Below are 10,392 nucleotides of genomic sequence, written 5' to 3'. Positions count from 1 at the left end.
TCTTACTGAGCCCTAATAACACTTCTCTAAGGTATGTCCTGTCATTAGCAGGTGGGGAAACTAAAGTACTTGGAAAGTACTTCTCAAGTCACACTAGCGAGACAGATGCAAACCCTGGTCTATCTAGATTCTTCACTCTTTTATTACCTTGCCACTGCTTTGTACTATCCTTTCTTGATCTAAAATACCTGCTTTCTCCTTTGCTTCTGAATATGCTTTATTTATCCCAATGGAAGATAAGATTCCAAAAGGGAGGGAGGCGTTTCTCACTTTTTTTTTTTTTATCGTTCACCTGCTGTCTAGTGTCATGCTTAGCACAGAGTGGACAATAAATATTATTTTGCACATTACCTGGCTGGGACTGAAAAAATTCTTTTCTGTGTGTTTTAGTGCCAGGCGAGATTTCTGTCTTTCTCCAGATGGAGTTGCTTATAGTTCCATTGTAATACCGTTCCCCTCATCCGCAGAGACTGAATGCACTTTGAATACTCTAAATACAAAAACTTGGCATCTCTAAATAGCAGAGTAATTGCAGATGGTACCCCAAGGGCTTGAAGGGAGCTTCGGCCTCCCACTTAATCAACCCCAGACTGTAGGAGGCTGTAACCAGGGAGACCGGCGGGTGCAGACAGGTAAAGCAGCTTTTACTCTGAAACACTGGGGTGAGGGGAGGTGCATTTTTATGTCCGTGGTGCTTCTGACAAAAGAGGACATTTGGTGCTTCTCCCTGAAGGTCATTGGATCTGTTCTTACTGTCCAAAGAGATCACAGGATGGAGGCCCCAGCCAACAGGGGCCTCTTTGTGCTCTTTCTCAGTACTCCGGGATTTAGGGCAAGGAACAGAGACAGTGCTAATGGAGGTGCAAAGTATTATTTTATAACAATTATTTAAATTGTTATCACCTTGCGTGTATCACCTCTCAGACATGTGAGGTGATAACAATTCGCCTTTTGTTATGTACCTCCTTAACCTGGGATAAGGGTACCTTCAGAGGTTTGTCCAGCAAACCTTGAATTGCTGCTGCATCTTTTGCTCAGACCCCATTCAACTGAGTTTGCTTGCATTATTTTAAATGTGTCCCTACAAACAACACATGCTTACATATCAAAGTAACTCACTCACTGGTGGTAGCCTCAGGAACGGCTTTTACCTGCATTTACTTAGTAGCCACTTTACATACTGCTTATGAGGCTTAGTAATTAGTTCTAGGTGTTAAAAAATACTTACTATTGCTATTGTAACAAAAGCAACTAACATTTTCAAGCATATCCTGTGAATCTGGTGCTATTCTCAATGATAAGAATGCATTATCTCCTATGATTCTCATATTGCAGTATGAAAAAGATTTCATTATCAATTCTGTTTTGCAAAAGAGTAACTAAGGCACAGACACATGATCCCTGGCCTTAAAAAGCTGCCTGTCCAATAGGGGAGATAGGTGTGGGTACATACAATCAAAATGCAAAACAGAGGGTGACAAGGGTCATACCTAAGGTAAAATCAAATATCTATGTGTAGATGGAAGATGCCCGGCAGATAGATCACCTGCTCTCCTCCCACATACGCATTAGACATTGCTAATTAATCATGACTCTCTTTCCTTTTCTACATATTAGTTCCAAATTATAGCCTAAGAATTTCTTGCCACGAAGCTTTCTGGATAACCATGCCAACTGAGCAGTTTTTCTCTAAAATAATTGGTTGTCATTTATGACCAATGAGCTTGAGAGGTAGGAGAGAGCATTTCCCAATGGAGGTATGAAGAAAAGTACTTTGGTTGGCATTTGAAATCCGTTCATTCAACCAATATTGAGAATCTACTTTCTACTTTATGCTTCCTAGGACGGTATCAATGCCTAAAATAAGAGTCTGCTCTTGGAGAATAGAGAATAATTTTTAAAATACACATCCATAGATATTATTATATCAGATAATATGTGCTACTAAGAAAAATAAAATGCAGTGTAAGTATGCTAACAGTGAGAGGCAGTTGGAAGCATGATTTTAGATAGGGAGGTCCTATTTGATGTGGTGACATTTGAGACATGGTCGAAGTGAGGAGGGCAACGTGAGTGCCTAAGATAGCATTTCAGATGGAGAACTCTAGCTGATTATAGAGGAGTGAGCAAGAACAGATAGAGCGATCCTTTTAAGAGACATAGATTATGTTTTTCTCGTGCTTGAACTCCCCAGTGTCTCCCATGACCCTTGAACACATCCAGAGTCCTAACCTCTATCATAGTCCCCGTGGACCTGGCCCCTGGTTTCCTCTCTGAACTCCTCCACTCTGTCCCCCTTCACTCCCTGCAGCTATCCTGTCTTCCTGCTTTTTCAAACATTTCTTCCTCAAGGGCTTTGTACTTTTTGAATGCTGTTAGGTAGCTCTTATCTTTGAGTTATTTCAGGCAGAGGCAGAGTCAAAACTCATCTTCCGAGTCGCAGCTTTCCATGAGTCTTTTGTGTAGATACACATGCAAAGTTCACTACTCGATGTTTCGAACTAAGTGGCAGAGTTGGGAAGTGTGACTCTTCTTTATTCGCTCCACCCCCTGCAGATCTGGTGGCCAGTGAGTATCAGTGGAATGAGTGAGCGGATTAGCATTTTACAGTTGGTTAATGCCGTAAGTGAAAGTTTCATGACTCTCGAAGGCAAAATTAATTTAAGAACATAACTTGGACTTCACGATACTCATAAGCACCTGTGAAAAGATAGAATCAGTAGCTTGCAGTTTATAGATGCATATTCTAAAGCTGCAGTTCCATTAGTAGAAACTGACTTGTTGTAAATGATAATATTCATCTATTCTATGACCAGTGACATTCTTTAGTCTGTTAGTAAGCCAGGATTTGGAGGGACATCTTTGATAGCCAACCTCTAAAATGGTCTCCAGTGACCTTCACTTACTGGTATGTGCCCTCACATAGTTCCAACACATGCTGAATCAAGGCTGTGACCAAAATAGTGCAATGGACAAAGTAGGATAGTGTGTGATTTCTGAGTCTAGCTCTGGGGAAGCCAGCTGACATGTTGTGAGGATGGTAAAGTAGCTCCGTGAAGAGATCCATGTGGAGAGGGCCTAAGGCTTTCTAAACAGCCGGCACCAAACCGACAGCCATGTGAGGAAGCCACTTGGGAAGCAGATCCTCTGCCCAGTGAAGCCTTCAGATGACCCCAACTTTGGCCGTGAGACACCCAAGCCAGAATTGTCCAATGAAACCAACTGTGAGACAAAATAGGTGATTCTGATTGTTATAAGTACTAAGTTTTGGGGGCATTTGTCACATAGCAGTAGATAACTAATATAACATTTGCTAATGCTTTAGGACTGAACCTCTCTGTTCTTTGAATAAAATCCAGGCTTTTTGCCCTGGTGATTTGGCTCCTGCCTGTCTCTCCAAATCCATCTCTTGAGAAACATTGGTATAGGAAGTAGTTATTGAGTGTCTGTGATATGCTAATCCTGCGGGGATCAGAGTAGGCCTCCTCAATAGGGTGACCCACTGTCCTCGTGTATCTGGGACTGAGAGCATTCAAGGGATGCAAGACTTTAGTATTAAAATTGGGCAAGTCCTAGGAAACCCAGAATAAGTTGGTCACCCTATTCCTGGAGGACATCAGAAAGGACCAGGATCCTGAAAGATGAACAAAGACACAGCACGTCTTTACATGTTAGGAAAAGTCTGAAAAGGGGGCAGAGTAGGGAGGAGTACACGCAAAGATTCTCTTATCTTCAATCCTGTATTCCCAGCAATTACAGGAAGTAACTGCTCAACATTACTTTTCCAGTCCAGCCTTGTGTTCTTATCCTTGCTCATTATACTGACACTATTCCAATATTCCATCCTTTCCTTTAACGTGCCAGGTTCCTTTTTAACTCAGGGCCTTTGCTCTTGCTTTCTCCTTTGCTTGGAACATCCTTTACCCAGATTTTCCTGTGGCTGTTTTATCTCGAATACCTCCTCCTAGGAGAGGTCTTTTCCAATTCCAATGTCAAAAAACAGCCCTGGATGTCCCAGCTCGGTCAGTCTCCATCACATTGTTCCGTTTAATTATCCTCACAGTACATATTACCATCAGAAATTATCTTCTGTGTTGGTTTGCTTGTTCTTCCTGCTTTGCAAGAACACAGGCCTTTTCTGTTTGTCCATCACTGTACCTCTCTGCCTATAGCAGTGGTATCAAATAGAAGATACACTATTAATCTTAGTCAAATGAATAATGAATAAATACATTTAGAATGTCAAACTGAAATGATGGGTCTCTTCTTATTCCCAGATTTAAGATCCTGCAGGATCTTCCTTTTGACATCAGGATAACATGTCAAATCCTTAGCATGGCCTAAGAAACATTTGTTATCCAAACTGAGTATCTTTTTAGCCTCAGCTCTTGCCACTGACTACCTTTAACTGTGCTTCAGGAATATTGACATTGTTGAGTATATTCATGCTTTCTCGGATAATATTCCTTCTTCTTACCAGCTAACTCACACTCATCCTATGGGTCTTTTTAAAAATAAAACTTACTACAAACTCCTTTCCCAACAGCACTCATCCCAGTCCTATTAAGAATTACTTCCTAAGTGCTTACAGAGCCTTTGTCTTCACCGTTGTAATACTTAGAACATCACGGGTTATCTATTCAATTGTTTTCTAAGCTTCATTAGAGCAGAGGACCTTGGATCTTAGGCATCACAATAGATGGCTTGAGAAAAAGTTACCTCTCAGTAAACCTTAGACTTAAAGTGCAAAAGGTTGGAGAAAGTGTAAAGGATGAAGAAGTATGTAAGAACGATTTCTGAACTTCCACCGTCATGCGGTCCTCCAGTTGCATTTGTAGGATGCCCACGAGTCAGGTCCTTGTCCCTAGCTAGCTAAGAAAGCTCCTCTAGCAGCAGAAATCCTTTTTAGTGAAATTATACAGTGCACAGACAAAACATTGGAGCCCCACCCTCAGCTCTACTGTGATTTGTTACCTCTTTCTGCTCATTGCCTTGGAGAAATAGGCAGTGTTTACCTATTGCCAAGGCAAAGCTGAGCAGATGGTAAATGTCCTGTGTTCTGCCAACAAGAGTTAGGAGAAATAACTAAAATTCATTTGCTTGAGACAAACTGTAGCCAGGAATTTAACTGTGTGCTGGCAAAAGTAAGCCGTTAGTTTATGATTGATTTCTCAGTTTCAAAGAAAGAATGGTGTCTGTCTAGTGGCTCTCACAGTTATCCCAGATTATAAGATCCTTAATTAGATCCTTAATTAGAATTCTGGTAGCATCACCCCATCCCCCAATATCCACCTTCTCTCTCTCTCTCTGAGCCATCATTTGATTTCTTTCCTGTCTCTTTGCCTTCTCTACTATGAGTATTTCAAATGAGCTTGCAAAAGCTTTTTTAACCAGGATTCATAGAGACATAGAATCACAGAAGAATCTTTAAGGGTCATTTTGCTCTGTGATTTCCAAAGGCCAGTTGTTCATTAATGAGTGTGAGGTCGCCCTTTTGAGAACCACCTAGGGGACTATGAGAAATACAGATACACGGGTCACATTCTTGGAGATCCTGATTCAGTAGCTCTGGAGCTAGACTGTCACCTGTGTTTTTAAAACGCAGGTTAATGTCAGTGGCCTCCATAATTTAGACTTGGTAAAGGCTTGTAGGTTTCTTCCTCCATGACATCACCACTGAGCTGGATGCTATAGAAAAGCAATTCACAGAATGATATCTGCCACAAATAGAAGCAATTAGACAAGTCTTGACTATATAAAAAGTTCATGCAGGTAGACAAGATTACTTGAGTCCTGGGACTTGCTAACCTTCTGATTTGAGTCAAGTGACACAAATCTTCCACATCAATATCTTAACTAATGCACCTCTGAATTTGAATCCTAGGCACCATTCTGAAGGCTGTCTCTTGCTTTCCAGATTCTTATATCTTTTCATACAAGAGTGTGTCTCATATCTCTTATGCTAGTTAACCAAACCATTAATACTGATTAGAGATAAGGTAGCTAAACCCTGTGTGAGCTTCTATCCTTAGAGAGAGCATCTTGATTAAGATACTGAAAATGTTAACTAGCTCTTTTCAGGTATATACTAGGACTAATTCACACATACATATATAAATCACATGGTCTACGCCAAAATATTTTAAAATAAATTATATACGAAATAAGAAATGAAAACTGAGGGAAGAGGGGGGATTATGTATTAGGTCTTTCATGATGAAAATGTTGGAGAACATAATAACAACATGCCAAACATTTGTACTTAAAACACCAAAAGCGAGAAAACTCAGAGCAGTTGCTTCTATATAACATTGCCAAAACTTGCTATGCTCCTAGAGTTAAATAAATCTAGTATTTTGGCATGTACCTTTAAGTAGCAAGTTCAAGAATGTCTTTACCTCTCTGGCCCTCACTTTTCTCACCTGGAAATAAAGAGAGTGAACTCAATCATTTAAGGTTGTTCATTTAGGTTTAATATTTTATAGATCGGAGGCATTGTTTCCTTTATAAACACATGCATACACACATACAAATCACTTCATTAACATTAATTGTAAATTTCCAAATCAGTTGATAGAATTTGCCTAAAGCGACACAGTAGCTAAATTGGATATATGAACTATAATCTGCTGAATTAAATGAACTTGATTAAATTTAGAACAATTATGGTAATTTTAAGTTATGTTCATTTAGTTAAGATAATCAAAAACAAGTTAAATAAAAACATTATTTTTATTATTTTTAAGCAGTTTTAAATTCTGTTTTCTAACTCAAAAGATTAGGTGTATATATATGTTTTTGTCTTTGTATGTTTGCCGACTTCCACAATAAAACCAAATGTTTTCTAGTCCCAGATTAAGGTGTTGTTCATCCTGGGATTGTGACCTACACTAATTGTATATAGTTTATTCATACATATTGACTGGACAATAGTGTGGGTCCTATGTGGGGGAATGGTGACTAATTGGTAAAAAATATGGGTTTGAGGTTGAGTCAAAAAAAAACTCACTTTTCCTCCTGTGTATTTCTCCTTTACTCTCACACATTTACCACACTCACAACATTTCTGACACCAGATGGGTGGAGTTGTTCTCTCAGATCCAGCAATTCTCTTTGACACCAGCTAGTTGGGTGTCATGTTAAGGGCTCAGTCCCATGAGGCTGCCCCCCCACCCCACTTCAGATGCCAATCACAAATATTGTAGAAGTCCCAGGTTATCTACAATTTCTGTTCATCTTGGCTACAAATAGGAGGTTTCCCTTGGATAGATTTGCTGGAATAACTCACAGAACTCAGGGACACATTTACATATACTGGTTTCTTATTACAAAATACGATCAAGGGCGCAGATGAATAGCCAATGAAGGGATACAAAGGGTAAGGCCTGGGAGGGTCCTGAGTGCAGGAGCTTCTGTCCCTTCACATATGTGGTTTTGTCCAATTACCTGGAGGCTCTCCAACTCTCATACTATTTGGATTTTATGGAGGCCCCCTCACATAGGCATGACCAAATATTAACCCATTTCTAGCCCCTCTCTGGAGAATTGAGAGCGTTGAAAGTTCCAAGTTTCTAATTGTGGCTCGATCTTTTTGGTGACCAACCCCCATCTCGAAGCGATCCAGGAACCCACCAAGAGGCACCTCATTAGAACAAAAAATACCCTATCACCCAGAAAATTCCGAGGGATTTAGGAGATCAGTATCAAAAACTGAATCAAAGACCAAACATTGGAACAAAAGATGCTCCTGGCGCTCTTATCACTTAGGAAATTACAAGGGTTTAGGGAGCTCTGTTCTTGGAACTGGGGACAGGGGCCAATATTTATGTATATACATATATATGTGTGTGTGTATGTGTATATATATGTGTGTATATATATGTATGTATACATATATGTGTGTGTATGTGTGTGTACCTGTATGTATGTTTCTATTTTACAGAGGGTAAAGCCAACTATAGATTTGAGTACTGTGTTGTTAATTGTAACTTTGGACAAGCTACTTAACCACTCTGAGCTTTGATTTCCTTTTCTGACAAAAGGGAATAATAATACTAATGCCTATTGACTTGTGATAACTAAATGAATGATATAAAATACTTACCAAACTACTTGGCATGTAGTAAGGAATTGGTTCAAATGTAAGCTGGTGCTGGCTCCTTGTTGTCCTGTCTTGTCCATGGCTGTACAACACTCATATGGATGTGGGCCCAGAGAACCAAGTCTGGAAACTCTACTCATTTTTCTTTTTAACAACTTTATTGAGCAATAATTCACATATCATACAATTCACACATTTTAAGTGTGAAATTCACAGATATATGCAACCATTGATACAGTCAAGTTTCGAATATCTTTATCACCCTAAAAAGAAACCCCATACCTCTAATTCTATTCATTTTTGGTGATGCTTATAGATCTAAGATTTGTTATGGTATCTTGGATTGATTGCTTCAAGAGTTGGTTAACAATTCTTTTCCCTGAGAAAGGCCACTTTCCTGACAGCTGTAATCAATTTGTCTGTTATAGATTAATTCTCATGTACTCAAACATGTAACCATCTCAGAAATTGCCTCTAGCTTTTGATTGTTTACTTATATCCAGAATAGGTGGCCACCTGTTCTGCTGGTTGGAGAGGTTCTAGGATAAATACTCCACAGAAATGTCTCTTTAGCACCAGTTTGCTTGGCAAAAATATTTCTATGAGGATTGGCTTACCATATTTGAGTCTGGTGCCAAATAGATTGAATGGCTCAAACAATACTTATTTCTTATAGTTCTAGAGGATAAGAGGTTCAAGATCAAGGCACCAGCAGAGTTGGTGTATGATGGAGACTTGCTTCCTGGTTCAAGTCTTTTTGCTGTGTCCTCACATGGCAGAAGGGCAAGGGAGCTCTCTGGGGTCTCTTCTATAAGGACACACATCTCCTTCATGAGGGCTCTGTACTCATGACCTAATCACCTTCCCAGGGCCACACCTCCAAATACCATTATATCTGGAAATAGGTTACAGCACATGAATTTGGGGGGATACAAATATTTAGTCTATAGCATTCTGTCCCTAGCCTGCCAGAATTCATGGCCTTCTCTCTAATGAATAATAAATATATTCATTCCATCCCAATAGCCCCAAAGGTCTTAACTCGTTCCAGTATCCACTTTAAAGTTTAAGTCCCAAGTCTCATGCAGATATTTTCTAGAACAAATATGAGTGAGACTCAAGGTATGATTCATCCTGAGGCAAACTGTCTTGAAGAATAGTGTATGACTTCTGTCAAGATGGTGTTAATTGTTGTTTGGCCATAGGTTCTTATTTTTTTCCTTTTAGTATGGATAGGGTGAAAATTTTACAAATCTTTACGTTCTTCCTTATTGATTAACAGTTTCATCTTTAAGTCATTTCTTTTTTTGCATTTTACTGTAAGCGATCAGGAGGAGCCAAATTGCACCTCAACACATTGCTTAGAAATTTCTTAAGCTAAATGTCCAATTTCAGCTTTTGCAAATTCTACCTTCTGTTAAACACTCGAACACAAACACAATTCAGCCAAGTTCTTTACCACTTTATAACAAAGATCACCTTTTTTTCAGTTCCCAGTAATATGTTCCTCATTTCTGCCTGAGTTCTTACCAGAATCAGCTTTAAAGTTTCATTTATGACAGTGTAGGATTTTTCTAGCATGCACCTCAAAACTCTTCCAGCCTCTATTTATTACACATTTTTAGGTGTTTGTTATAGTAGCAGCCCACTCGCTGTATCAATTTTTGTTTTAGTCGGAGTTCTCTGGAGAAACAGGATATATATAGGAAGAGATTTATTATAAGAAATTGGCTCATACAGTTTTGGAGATTGAGAAGTCCCATGATCTGCGTCCTTCAAGCTGGAGACCCAGGAATGTGGGTGGTGCGATTCAGTCTGAGTCTGAAGGCCTGAGAACCAGAGGAGTCAAAGACAGAGATTCTAGTCTGGGACCGAAGGCCTGAGAACCAGGGCTGTGCAGGGTAGAAGACTGATGTCTCAGTGCAATTAGGCAGGAGAAACTGAATTCTTCTTTTCTCTGCCTTATTGTTCTATTCTGGCCCTCAAAAGATTGTATGATAACCACCTCCACTCTGAAGGGAAGCTTTACTGAGTCCACTGATTCAAATATTTTATCTAGAAGCACTCTCACAGACACACACAGAAATAATGTTTAATCAACTATCTGAGTACCTCATAATACAGTCAAGTGGACACATAAAATGAACCATCGTGCGGATGACTTATTTATCTTCTATTGGGCTACTGCGATATTTATTCATGTTTTTGATGAGGGTTTTAGGATTGTAAAGGTGGCTAAAGGTCCTATAACTACCAGCTAAACCATATAAGACAGAGTAGGCAAATCCTTT

Source organism: Pteropus medius, unplaced genomic scaffold (genome assembly GCF_902729225.1).
Source record: "Pteropus medius unplaced genomic scaffold, Ma_sr-lr_union100, whole genome shotgun sequence".
Lineage (NCBI taxonomy): Eukaryota > Metazoa > Chordata > Mammalia > Chiroptera > Pteropodidae > Pteropus > Pteropus medius.
The sequence above is the reverse complement of the archived record's forward strand: the minus strand, read 5'-3'. Positions refer to the sequence as shown.